Source organism: Oreochromis niloticus, linkage group LG8 (assembly GCF_001858045.2).
Source record: "Oreochromis niloticus isolate F11D_XX linkage group LG8, O_niloticus_UMD_NMBU, whole genome shotgun sequence".
Classification (NCBI taxonomy): domain Eukaryota; kingdom Metazoa; phylum Chordata; class Actinopteri; order Cichliformes; family Cichlidae; genus Oreochromis; species Oreochromis niloticus.
Window position 1 is genome coordinate 16,040,760 of NC_031973.2, and position 14,403 is coordinate 16,055,162.

Sequence of the window (14,403 nt, forward strand, 5' to 3'; positions counted from 1 at the left end):
AAATAAATAAACTCAGTACCTTGTGAAACTCCCACCAGATTAATCCAGGCAACAGGTTGTCTTCAACTCCTTCAGAAGCACTCCGCTCTGAATGCAGTAGCACAAAGATAAGGAAGGTCCGTGGTCTCCACGTGCTCCACAAGCTACCTGTTTTTAGCTTCCCACGTTGCAGAGGTACTCAGAGTGACGCGGGCACTCAGAGTGACTATCTGGGGTCTTTCCGTCGCTCTCCAGTTCGGTAAGGATCCTCTGCAGCTTTTTTAAGTTCCACAACTTAAGCGAAACGGCAGTCTACAGTAGTGATGGGATTTCCGGCTCTTTTTAGAGAACCGGCTCTTTCGGCTCGGCTCACTGAAAAGAGCAGGCTCTTTCAGCTCCCTACCGGCTCTTCAGGTTGTTTTGTTGCTTTAATTAATTTATTATTAACAATAATATAAAATTATGCACAAAAGGAATTACTAATGTAAAAAAAAAAAAGTTGTGTTATTTATATATATTTATGTATAAATATATGCGGTGGCCCCTAGAGACAAAGCATGTACAAATTCCAAAGCACGTACAAACTCCAAAACACATTCCTAGCGTTAACTGAACTTCCAAAACAGAGCTACCTAGATCACTTAAATTACACAATTGAAAGCATGTGTGTGTTGTTTGTGTATTTATACACAAGCACTCATATATATTCAAATAATTAAAAAAAAATGTTAATTTACCTGTTACTACCACACACTAAATTCGGTCGTTGGTATTTCCTGGCTTGTGTAGCCACTAGGTAACAAAAGCTCAACACTGCGCCTAGCATCCTGGAGCACTTCTGTTGTCTTCTGTACGTGCTTCGGAGTTTGCACGTGCTTCTGAGTTTTTACGTGTTTTGGAGTTTGTACGTGCTTCATGGTTTGTACGTACTATGGAGTTTTTACGTGTTTTGGAGTTTTTACGTGTTTTGGAATTTGTATGTGCTTCGGAGTTTGTACGTACTATGGAGTTTTTACGTGTTTTGGAGTTTGTACGTGCTTCGGAGTTTGTACGTACTATGGAGTTTTTACGTGTTTTGGAGTTTGTACGTGCTTCATGGTTTGTACGTACTATGGAGTTTTTACGTGTTTTGGAGTTTGTATGTGTTTTGGAGTTCGTACGTTTTTTGGAGTTTGTACGTGCTTTGTTTCTAGGGGCCACCGTAAATATACTTTTATTTATTCACTCCACATGAAATGTAACACATAAATCATATAATACAAAAACCAACTATTCACATTTCAACTTTTAACTATTTAAATTTTCAGCTTTTTCCTTTTAAACAAATTTAAAGTGAAACAACACAAAACACTGCAAACCACAACACAATTAAATATAAATTAAAATATGAAAACAAAAAGAAGATGCATATTCTCTGTCATATGGGCCTGCATGAATTAACTTTCTGAATCCTTTATCATCCGCAACTGAAAATAGTTGTGGATGATTACTATACCTTTCTAATGTGACGTTCTTGTCCCTGCCTGGCTCTCTTTCTCTGTCTCTCCCTCCCGCTCTGTTCCTGTGCTACTGCGAGTGTAACTACTGCCCCTCCCCCCTCTTCCCAGCGCAAAGCACAAGGCTCGCGTGCGGAGTGAAGCAGAAAAAAAGTGCGAGAGAGAGGGTGAGAGAAAGAAAAAAAAAAAAAACCCACGGCTCGCGTCGTTCACTTCAAAGATCCGGCTCTAACAGCCGTTTCGTTCGCGACTGACACATAAAAAATGTAATCCGATCCATTAAATATCAAAAAAACACCTCACAAAACTTGCGACACGGCGTAACTCTGCTCATAACCGTAGCACGTCGGAGCAGTATGTGTCACGTGATAGAGTGGCTGTGTGTATTTGTAGCCTCGCTACCAAACCAGCATTTCATCTCGAGGAAGTTATCCCAGAGAGAAATAAAGCAAGTGTGTAAGTTCATCTCTGAATGTTTATAAAGCGTTCCCATGTTAAGCTTAACAACCGATATATGGAGCGACTGACTCGCTCTCTCCCTCACCTTCCTGCGGCTACTTCAATCGTGAAACTGCTTAATGATCAGCTGATCGGCTTTTCTGTCGCGAGTCCGTCTCTCTTCTTTGTTTTTGGCCCACTTTGCACCAGAAAGAGGAAACCAGCGGCGGAACAACAGCAGCACGTTTAAGCTTGATAAGCTGTTGTTAGAATTTATTTAATATTACTTTCTACACCAGGAGCGTTTTCTACGCAGCTGACGGCTGGTAACTGTGCAGGGGCGGATCTAGCAAAGTGTAGCCAGGGGGGCCGATAGGGCATTAACAGGGAAAAGGGGGCACAAAGACATACTTTTCTTTCTTATTCTCATTTAAAATGCCTAGCTTTTAATAAATAATTATCTGAATCTTACACCCAAAGTTTTAATCTGACGTAAAATGTATAGAAGTCCATTACTGTATATAGTAACTGTTAAGTCTAATATACCCTAGTAAGCTATAGTACTTTTTTCTTTGAGAAGGTACCATCTGTGCAGTCTGCAATTCTGTTGAAGAAAGATGTTGAATCTATTTAATTATTCTTGAAAAATAATTTATTTCTGTGCATTTTTTTTTTTCACCCTGCATCAAATTAAAGTTGATTACATCGATTAAGCATCATGAGGTGGAGGGTGGGGGGTGGTTCCCTATTTTTTTTTTTGCTGGGAGTTTGCAACCCTATTAGTTAGGTTGCTTAATATTTCTGCTAAGTACTCTTTAAAATACCAGAATAGGGAGGATTAAGTTTATTAGATTGATCAGTGTTCCTGAACTATGAAATATTTTGGGCGCAGTGTATTTTTGTTTTTTTTTTTTGTTTTTTTTTTTTGTTTTTTAACATACAGGTATAACAGAATAGCTTTAGTGTTATTGTTTATTTAAACTTGAGTATGAACTTATACAAAATGCAGCAAGATATTAAAAAAAAAACAGTTTTATTGATTAAAAAACACACTATATCGGATTCATATCGGTATCGGCAGATATCCAAATTTATGATATCGGTATCGGTCATAAAAAAGTGGTATCGTGCCATCTCTAATATAAACAGAGCACTCTGCTTCTCTGTACAGCTCCTCACTCCAGCAGGGCTGTTTGGCTCTTTCTGATAGTGCGCAAATGTGGCGCACGTACTGTGGCAGTCATACAGACAACTGGACGGTCCAAAAGTTAGCCTACCTATTACTGGCTGAGGTTTTAGCAGAGTTGTGGCTGAACCACATAAAAATATATCATTAATTTTAATCTCCCCAATCCATTATAATGTTATGTTGGAATGCTGTTAAAGAGGGTCAAAAATGTTTCAACCCAGTTTGTTTTGCAGATTCTGTATAGCAGCTTTAATATAGGGAGAACACAACTTCCAGACTGTGTGAGTAAAATCAGGTTTTTTCTCTTCGTCAGTTTAATAGTTTCTGTTTTGCCCGTCACTGTTCCCTGTCTGTTTTCTTACCTGGTTCCTCCTGACCTTGTACTTTCTCCTCACGTTCCCCTCTTTCCTCCTCTCTCCCTCTTTGGACTGACAATCATACACAAATAGATTCAATTAGATGAAAAATTACATTAATATGAAAAAAATACTATTAAGATCACTAACAAAAAGTCCTCTCTCAGTGTACTTTAAACCAAAAGGCAAATAACCAAACCACATGAACATCTAATAAAAGATATAAATATTGAAACACTGATCCAACATTATTCTTGAGAGACGGACCATTTGATTTTACACTTTTACCTGAATGTGGCTCCTTTTTTTTTGGAAATAATTTCCTCATATCCATTATGAACCTGGCTGTCTCTCTGTACGTACACACACACACACACCGGGAGTTATAAGGTTAATGGGCATTCAGTCAGTTAGCTAGTTGGTATCAATTTCAAACAGGACAGTGGTAACAACAGTAGGTTACAGACAATTTTAAGTTTTACATTTTAAATAGGCTGTATAAATTTCAATGGGAGCAACAGGACAGTCAAATATCGCTGATTTTACTACAGTGTAGGACGGATTGTAGGGTAGCAAACATCGTCGGAAAACACGTTTTCAACACAGCAGGTTACCTGGTGTAATGTTTTTCAGCTAAAAGAAACATGGTCTGACTCCTACCTAACTATATAAAGAGTAACTGAAGGTTAAATGCAGCTAATATGTCCTGTTTTAAGCCGGGCACTTACACCTCCGCTCCACTGCGTCTCAGCCACCATCGCTCTGGCAGCAACGGCACTAGAGAGCCGGAGAGCTGGAACAAACCATTTTGGGGGGGTATCTATACTTTTGTTGTTAAAATGTTACGTCTCAACCAAGTACTGTATGTTTAGTATAAAAAACAGCAATTATTGTCAAAAAAAAGTAAGAAATATTTGGGGGTGCTTTGATTCATTTTGGGGGTGCTGTGTCTTGTGTCAGTGACGTAAAAGACGGATTTAATGCGACATGACCGTTCAAACAGCAGTCGCTTTCTAAAACATCAGATATGTATCGGATTCAGTACCACATACGAAAGTGACCCAGATCGGATTTGAAAATATCGGATTTGTGCCGTTCACACTGTCATACCATGATCGGATATGGGTCGCATAGGGTCAAAAAAATCGAATTTGATGCGCTTTCGCCTGCAGTGTGAACGTAGCCTAAAGTGCCAGGGGCAGCCACGTACCAGTTGCTGGGAATTATTATTGCCAGTGGTTTACTTATTTTCACCATAAGCTTTGTGATATGGTAATGGTTACGTTTTGGTGAAATATGTTTTACATATTAACCTAATAACCGCCGCGGTGTAAATGTGGGCTAAGCTAGCTGTCTCGTGGTAGTCGAGTTTTTCTTTTCGTTCGAACAGCTTGAAGTGGGATTGTAGCATTAAAGACAATTATCGCCAAGCTCCGAGGTAAGTTTTTTTTTTTTTTATTATTGTATTTTAATATTGTTGTATTATTCGTGTACTGAAGAAGACAAAATACAGGTCGGCAAAATTATATATGAATCTCTCCCGGGCCAAGTAAACATTCACTTACGTCGAGCACATTTGGCTTGAATGCATAAAAAATACAAAAAAATAGTTCGCACTATTTTAATGTGATGTTTTACAAAAGCTGTTTATCCATCCTGAATTAGGCCCTGGTTTAGAGAAAAATCTATTGTTGTAGTTTACTTAATACTAAAAATGGTATTTGGCCGATGGTTGATTTATTGTTCATAATGTGTAGCCGGTACAATATTTGAAAATCACTGTTTTATGTCCACTTTTTTCCTTATCAAACCATATGTTCTAAAACACGTTATATGCACAAGTTTAAAAAGCTGTAAACATGTAGGGTTACATTACCAATAAAAACTTACAAAATTTCATAAACACATTTAAGATGTTGTATAAAAAGGGACATTTTTGCTTGGCATTTTATTTTTCTATTTTAAATATATAAATGGCAAAACATATCTAAAAGTTTAAATTTGGGTAGGCTACTACTGTAAACTATACAGAGATTCTAATCATTTCGTCATCAAACTTAAGGACTTCTTGATGAAATACTTTTGGGAGAAACAGCAGCAGTAGTAATGAACTGAACTGAGCACATGGTTTTAGTATAATTTAATCCCCTGTTTCTTAGCTTAGATGTGGGATTCTAAAGAATCAGGAGTTTATCAGGAGCCACCAGCCTCTATTGGTAACTTATAGTATATTAATTTATAGAATGAGTAAAATGTATTTAATGTATTGGACTAGTACTACTTATTAAATGTGTTACAGGAACACACACCAGGGACCATTCCAGGAGGAGTCTATTCATTGAGGGTGTTTGGACGTGATTTTGAGACTTGTAAGGCCACTGGGTTTCTAAAGTGAGTATAATTAGTATAATTTCTTTGTTTAGACATGGAATCTAAAGAACCAGTTTATTAGGAACCGCAAGCCTCTCTATTGGTAACTTATATTACATTTTATTCTACTTATTCTACTACATTTTATAGTAAGGGCACTGGGTTTCTAAAGTGAAATGAAATGGAAATGCAAGTTGTGTGTCCACTCCTCAGACACCCGGACAAAATTACTGGAACATTACCGTTTAAAATATAGCCATTTCTCCAAAGTAACACCACTGCCATGTGTTTTTGAAGCATGCATTTGTACATTTGTATCTTTTAACGCTTTAAAAATTCATTTGTCACGGTCTCACCAGCACAAAGGTTGTGGAGGTATTGGGGTACAAGCAGGTTTGCCATTGTTTACCTGCTCAATGTGCAAATTCAATCAGCCTTTTTCAGAGGAAACATTGTTTAGTCATTTAAGAGGACACTTAAAAAAAAACAAAAAAAAAAACCATGAAACAGTTCCATGTCCATTTAAGAACTGTAGTTATACCATAAATGTTTATTTGTCTTTTAATGCGCATAAGAGTAGAACACATGGCAGTGATTTAGATTTTAGTGATAATGTTGTGTCTACAGAGAAAGTGGCAGTTCCAGCTACTGCTGATTTTGATGAAGAGCGTAGTTTAGGTGAACCTGAAGATGTGCCCGCTCATCCCGAAGATGAGATCTGTGAGACCAGTTTGTTAGAAGCCCAGTTGCACAAAAAATTAGCCTCTTTGTTTCTCAAAATGCAGGCAATTCTCCATGTCTCTGAGAGAGCTTGTCAAGTTATTGTTGCTCATCTGAGGGAGATTTCTTTTATCTCAGCCTCTCTTAAAAGATGCTATTGAAGAAGTATTGCAGAAGCATTCTGTTCCTGCTACTGAATTTGTTGTGAATGATTTGGTCAATTCAGTTATAATTGACAAACTAATTTGTTTGTCAGGGCAACAGGAAAGGGCCAAGATTTATCATCGGCAAAGTGAAGAAAAACATATATTGAGAGGCATTATCCTGTTGTCATGCCAGTGCAATGTGTGTTGGACAGAACACATCACAGTATATGTGCCAATACTTCAGATGATTCAAGAAATTTTTAAACATACTGATGTTATTGATCTTATTAAGGAAACAAGGAATTCAGAAAAAGGACATTTCAAGAGCCATAAAGATGGCTTGTATTACCAGGAAAATGATTTGTTTTCTTCAGAGTTGGCATTTGCCACTAATTTTGTACCTTGATGACCTGCAAATTGCAAATCCTCTAGGGTCCCAAAAAAAATACACAAGCTCTGCTTAGTGTATTGGGTGTTTGCAGACCACCTTCGCAAATACCGATCAGCACTCCATGTTGTTACGTTCCCCTGAGGGGTCTAGGCGGTGAGGGGGAAGTAACAAAAAGTGTCTGGGTCAGAAAAAGGAGACAAGAAGGCATAAGGGTTAAATTGTTAAATTAAAGAGTTTTATTAAAGTAGCTCAACTAAAAGAGACAAGCCGCTATCACCATTTAAGAAAACAAACAAGACTCAGGCGTTGGTCAATAAAGTAAAACATAAGCCAAAAAGACAGAGCAGCTCACTAGCTGGAAACACAGACACACACACACACACAGCTCACTAGCTGCAAACACAGCAAAAACACTCAGCTCACTAGCTGCAACCACTCACATGGCACTCTGGCCCAGAGCTCACCTTTCTCTGGGCTTAAATCCCTTCAATTACTGACAAGTCAGCTGCACAAAAGAAAAAGGTGGCACCTAAGGCAGGAGAGATTTGAAGGACACGCCCACACAAGCACCTTCAGGAGGCGGCCCTGCTAGGGCCGTAACACCCCCTCCCATAAATACAAACCCGTGGTTTATCAAATGATTACGATAACCAAAACACCACAAGTCCGTAACCGTTTTGTCACCAAATTGCAGGCTTTCCACCTACCAAACCCCATAGCAACAGTTAGGCATTTCCTGCGGAAGCTGCCAATCCCATCTCAGTGGGTTCACAACATTGACAGAGAGTGGCCCCAGACCCTCGAAACAGTGTCCCATGTGATAGCCAGGGCTTTGGACCATCACAGGGGTCGGCAACCCGCGGCTCCGGAGCCACATGCGGCTCTTTAGTCCTTATTTTGCGGCTCCGGGTGGTTTGGGATAATAGAAGAAGTATTTCGCTGAAGTGCATTTTATTTGTGTTTAGTTTTTTTTTTTTGTTTTTTTTTTTTAACTTGTAGTTCTAAATTGGAAGGTTATTGTGATTTTGAAATATAAAAATAAAATTCTTATTTTTTTTCCATCGCTCAAAATAAGCGTCACACTCGCGGAAGCCGGTATACTCGCCGAAACGCCGTGCATTTATCGAGACTTTCAACCCCAGATAGGCCAATTATGGATCTTCGGATCCACATTATGTCGGCAGCTGTTCTCAACCGTGAACTATGTTTAAGACAAACACCGCTCACGCCTCACAGATGACAGCTTACAGTCCTGCGTAAAGATGAAAGCCCCGATTTGCAGACGTTGTGCGCCGAGGTTTGGGACCAGAAGTCTCATTGTAAACATATCACGGCAGACCCGACGATGTTTGCATGAACATGCTTTTCAGCATCTCTTTATTGACCACTTTTCACACACGGTTGCTGTACGCATACAGCCGGCTGTAGCTTTTCAGCTCACAGCCCGACACACACCAACAACAGCAGAGAGCACAGACTTTAAGGCGGCGAGGCGCGATTGCGGGTGCCGCTCAGGTGCGTCCGACTCCCCTGCAGCGGCACTGCAGACCACGTCCCGCCACACACATTAACAAGGTAAAAATAGATATTTAGGCAGAATTTTGCAAATATCTAATATATATATATATTTTTTTTTTTTTTTTTTTTTTTAGCGGCATAGTGCTTTTTTTCCCCCAATTACTTTTTAAAAGTCAGGTCAAGGCTTTCCTTGACCTGAAAAGGGAGGCGGCTCATAACAGTTTTTGTTTGCTACATGGATCATTTTAGTTCAGCTGGGTGTCTTTCCTTTTGTTATATTTCTTTAAGAGTTCAAAATGTGTTAATGACATAAATAAAATGTAATTTTCTCTGTAGCACTTCATGGATTTCATAAGCAACACACCTTAGTTGCTCTGTGGATTCTTTTAAAAAGCAGTTAAAAACCTTTCTGTTCAAACAAGCCTTTTGTTGATCTACGTATTTTATATTCTTTACATTATTTACATTTGATCTTTTACATTGTGTATAATGTCTATTGATTGTATTGTTTATTTTAATATTTGTGTACAGCGCTTTGTGACTGCCTGTCTGTGAAAAGCGCTTAATAAATAAACTTTACTTACTTTAGATGTTCGCACAAAGCATAAAGGTAAAAATCAATATATACAGTGTTATCTTCATTTTAGATTTCAAAAAGTATTTGCGGCTCCCAGTGTTTTCTTTTGCGTGGAAACCGGGTCCAAGTGGCTCTTTGGGTGTTAAAGGTTGCAGACCCCTGGACCATCACATGTGGAGAACCCAGCAGGCTGCTAGTGGGCCTTACAGAAACACTTCGCAGACGATTCCTCAAGTCAGGGGTACAGGCCTGTTTGTTAGCCAGGGGTGCAGGTCTGAGTGGTGGCTTTATACATGATCTGTCCCGCTGCAGGTCATTTGGAGTGCCTGGGAAATTGTCAACCAGCAACAGCTCAGAGCTAGTTGACCCCTTACACTCACCACAGGAGCCCCTTAAGCAACTATGCCCCAGTGTGGTCCTTTGCTGGGCCTGACAACCTTGTCAGTTTGAGAACCACGACTGACTGTTTTCAAATCAGGCCTTCCCTTCGGATGTGCTTTGCGTTTAAGTGCCAGTTTCACACAATTAGCAACCACATGGCCAGGCTTGTGGCAGAAGAAACACAGTTTGGGCCTAGATCTTAAAACCATAACTGCATTTGCCTTGTTAGCTGGCCCACTCTTACCTCTCCAAGATGTACTATGGCACAGAGGGGTATCACATTCTCCAGCATTTATTTTATGAGTTAGGGTAAACTCATCTGCCAGCGTGGCGGCTTGCTGTAAAGTGGAAACCCTCTGTTCACTTAAAGTGCAATACACTCAGGCACTGCATTCTTAAAGTCCTCTACCAGCACAAGCTCACGTAACGACCCCAAGTCGTTAACCTGGCTTGCAGAACACCACCTATCAGAGAGCTTTGCCTTCTCCCTAGCGAAGTCTAGGTAGGACTGACCCTGAGCCAACTCCAAACCTCGAAAATGCTGCCTATAGGCTTCAGGTACAAGTTCATAGGCTTGGAGGACGGCACTTTTAAGCTTCCCATAAACTAAGCAGTCATTCATAGACAGACTGGAACAAGCTTCTTGAGCCTTACCTGTCAACTTACACAGCAACATCACCCCCCCACACATCTTGAGGCCACTGCAATGCAGTCGCTATGCGTTCAAATACACGGAAAAAGCTTTGAACATTGGATTCACAGAAAACTGGAACCAGGTGGATGTTATTGCCCACAAACGAGCCTCTAGACACCTGTGCACTAATAGCTGTAGCATCCATTTTGGGGGCGGAGAAGGCTTAGCAAACACACCCTAATTAAGACACTACCACACCCCTCTGCCAACTCACTCAGAGACTACTGAACAATTAACGAAAAACTACACAATTTACTTTGACCAACTTACCTCTTGCTGCATACACATTAACGAATACAACTTACCCAGTTCCTAAGCACAACAAACTTTACCTACCCATCTTCTGGAGCGTGCTGGGCTGGAGGCGACTTGAAAGGCAAAGCTTCATCGACCGGAGCCCTGAATTGCCTACCCCCAACAGGGAACTTATCCCCACCCAGGATTACTCCAAAAATAAGAAAGGCAAAATAATAAACGAGTGCCTGAAGGAAGAGCTTTGAAAGCTCAGCTGGACACTCACCTAACTTAACTGGGAAGTTCTGGTTCTCAAAAAAAGTTACAAAGCAAGATAATCGAAAACCAATTCCAACTTGAAACTCCCTTTTCAAATATCCCGGACGAGCCCCCACTTGTTACGTTCCCCTGAGGGGTCTAGGCAGTGAGGGGGAAGTAACAAAAAGTGTCCGGGTCAGAAAAAGGAGACAAGAAGGCATAAGGGTTAAATTGTTAAATTAAAGAGTTTTATTAAAGTAGCTCAACTAAAAGAGACGGACAAGCCGCTATCACCATTTAAGAAAACAAACAAAACTCAGGCATTGGTCAATAAAGTAAAACATAAGCTAAAAAGAAAGAGCAGCTCACTAGCTGGAAACACAGACACACACACAGCAAAAACACTCAGCTCACTAGCTGCAACCACTCACATGGCACTCTGGCCCAGAGCTCACCTTTCTCTGGGCTTAAATCCCTTCAATTACTGACAAGAGTCAGCTGCACAAAAGAAAAAGGTGGCACCTAAGGCAGGAGAGATTTGAAGGACACGCCCACACAAGCACCTTCAGGAGGCGGCCCTGCTAGGGCCGTAACAATGTAATCCAACTAGCTGCACTTTGTAAAGTGATAGATGTTCAGAAGTATGGCTATCAAAACACTCTCAATCCCTTGTTAAAAGACCTATGTACTCTCGAAAAAGATGGTCTGTATATTGAGCTTCTTGGTTGTACTGTTCGTGGCACCGTTTTCTGTGTTGTGGCTGATAATCTAGCTGCATTCATTAGCCGGCTTTGTCCAGTGTTTCAGAGTAGGCTATTTGTTATAAAAATACTATTTATGTTGAAATTTAAGGGAAAAGCTAAAGAGTAGATTGAGACTAATTTATTTTGTTTAAATGTTTTATAAAAATGCCTTTTATTAGTTTTATAACAGGATCAGGCTGAAACATTTTTTTATGTTGTTTCAATTTTGCTCTACAAGGGCCTGATATCCACTTACGAGGACATTATACTGCCACTGTTCTATTGAAATTTAAAGCAAATGTCCTCATATATGGACATGTGAAACAAAAATCAGGTAAAAAAAAAAATTATGTAATTCTTTGTTTTTACATTCATTAGGTCCCAATCAGCCTAAATAGCAAAGACAAATTAAAAATGCATGCCATGATAGAGTTCGGGTCTTAGGAGGATACTGCATATATCATTTTCTTTAGAGTTAAAGAAAATGTACTACATACCTTACCATAAATACAGAAACACACCTCAAACAAAAAGCCACTCAGATTAAAAGTACAATTAAAAAATTCTGAATAATGAATGATTTAAAATTATTGATCCTTTTTTATCTCCGGAGTTTTGGTTAGTTCCTAGACCAAAGTTTTGGCAGCGAGCCTTTTGACCAGCAGGGTTACCAGCATGCTGGCAAGGATCAAAGTGCCTAGCAGGGCCAGCAGAGGTGTCAGCTGGCCTAAAGCACTGCTCAGTTGCATCACTGGACATCTATAATAATATAAGTTTGAAGGTATAAGAGCTTCAATGTACTTCTGCTACCTGGCCTTGAAACAAGTGGTCCAAGTGAGATGGATGCTGTATCATGCATCCGTGCCATGATGCCATGATACACTTCTTGTTCAAACAGTTTATTCACTTATTAGAGAAGTAGCTTTGGAACTCAGTAAGTAGGAACAAAAATAGTTTAAGGACATTTTCTCAAACAAAGACGATTTCATCATCTGCAGTTAAGAATACAGGCTAAGTAAAAGAGCTCCTACATCAAAAAGAAATCAGCAGATGCAGAAAGTATGATACTGACTCTTTTCATCTATAGTGGTAGAGGTACACTTCATGTACTTATTAGCATACAGTTCAAAAGCCTGCATTATGGTGCTTGGTGCACACTTGTTTATTGGGCATCTTTTATTTAGAGTGGTACCACTGTGACTTTTGTTATATAATTAGGTTTAAGAGTCTTTCATATGTTTGACATCTAGCTAAAAATGTTTAAAAGAAATGTTAATGAAATAAGTAAGATTACTAATCTGGAGGAAACGTTTTGGAAAACTCAGGAATGTACCAAATGACTCACATTTTAAACACAGTTTGAGTAATCAGTGCTGCCAGACATTTATGAAGCACAGACTGTAATACACACCACCAGAAAGGATTGCGGGTGTTTTGGGGCAGAAAAAAAACATTTATTGTTACAATTCTACAGAACCACATCATTAAGATATTATATCACGTGCACTGTGTACAAAATGCCCCGTAGTTACGGTTTTATTCTGTTCAGTTGGTAGTTTCACCTGTAGTTTTTTTAGAGTGGCCAGTAGAGGTCACCCCACCGCTTTGTATGAGAGAGACTATGGGCAGGGAGAAACGTGGGCAAGGCACCTGAGCTTTTCTGCTCCAGATTACCAGCAGAGTTGATCATTCCTTGAGAAGTGTGCATTAATGAGCAACGTAAGTTTGTGATGTGTGAGTATGTGATGATAAGATGTGTTTGGGACTGTAACTGAGGTTAGAGGGGAAATGACTATGTTTCTGTCTGTGCCGCTAGTGGGTGCTAAGCTAAGCTAACTCTCCTGCCGTGTGGTTGGGTATAATTGTGTACTGTGTTAGCTCTCTCAGTGGGTCTATGTATGAGTCGTGGGTAATATATGGCCTATGGCAGCGGTCCCCAACCCCCGGGCCTCGGACCGGTACCGGTCCGTGAGTCGTTTGGTACCGGGCCGCGAGAGTTGAGGCTCGGGTGTGAAATGTATTGTTTTCAGGGTTTTTATCGGTTTTCAGCGTTATTTTGTTATCGTTTTTATCGTTAACTCGGTTTTCCTGGGTCTTTTCACGTGTGTTATGAATAAATCTTCTTTTTTTCGGTACCGGTACTAGTTTTATTTTGTTGTATTTATCCGCGACACCTTAATGGCCGGTCCGTGAAAATATTGTCGGGCATAAACCGGTCCATGGCGCAAAAAAGGTTGGGGACCGCTGGCCTATGGTATTAAAGGGGATGTTAGTTATTTCCCACCTGTGTTTATGTCAATGTACTCTGGAGTTATTGATGTGAACACTTTAGTAATGTAGTATTTTCTTTCTGTTCCTTTCAGAGACCACACACACACACACACACCCACACACATACCCACGCACCTAAACCTGTATGCAATACCTGCTCCTCTGACCATCCCTGTTACCTTCAACTGAGTGAAGTCAATACAAGAGTCTGCACTATTCAATTCAATTCAATTCAATTTTATTTATATAGCGCCAAATCACAACAAAAGTCGCCTCAAGGCGCTTTATATTGTACAGTAGATAGCACAATAATAAATACAGAGAAAAACCCAACAATCATATGACCCCCTATGAGCAAGCACTTTGGCGACAGTGGGAAGGAAAAACTCCCTTTTAACAGGAAGAAACCTCCGGCAGAACCAGGCTCAGGGAGGGGCGGCCATCTGCTGCGACCGGTTGGGGTGAAAGAAGGAAAACAGGATGAAAGACATGCTGTGGAAGAGAGACAGAGATTAATAACAGATATGATTCGATGCAGAGAGGTCTATTAGCACATAGTGAGTGAGAAAGGTGACTGGAAGGGAAAAACTCAATGCATCATGGGAATCCCCGGCAGCCTACGTCTATTGCAGCATAACTAAG

At 40.1% G+C, this 14,403-nt stretch overlaps 1 long non-coding RNA gene across 1 annotated transcript; it reads left to right on the top strand.

The window, feature by feature from the left end:
• Nucleotides 1-100: 100 nt before the first annotated feature.
• Nucleotides 101-13,978, top strand: LOC102082703 (uncharacterized). The gene is made up of 4 exons (XR_002063170.2): nt 101-238; nt 4,849-4,896; nt 5,758-5,849; nt 13,854-13,978. It is a non-coding gene; the product is annotated as an uncharacterized LOC102082703 (long non-coding RNA).
• Nucleotides 13,979-14,403: the final 425 nt, after the last annotated feature.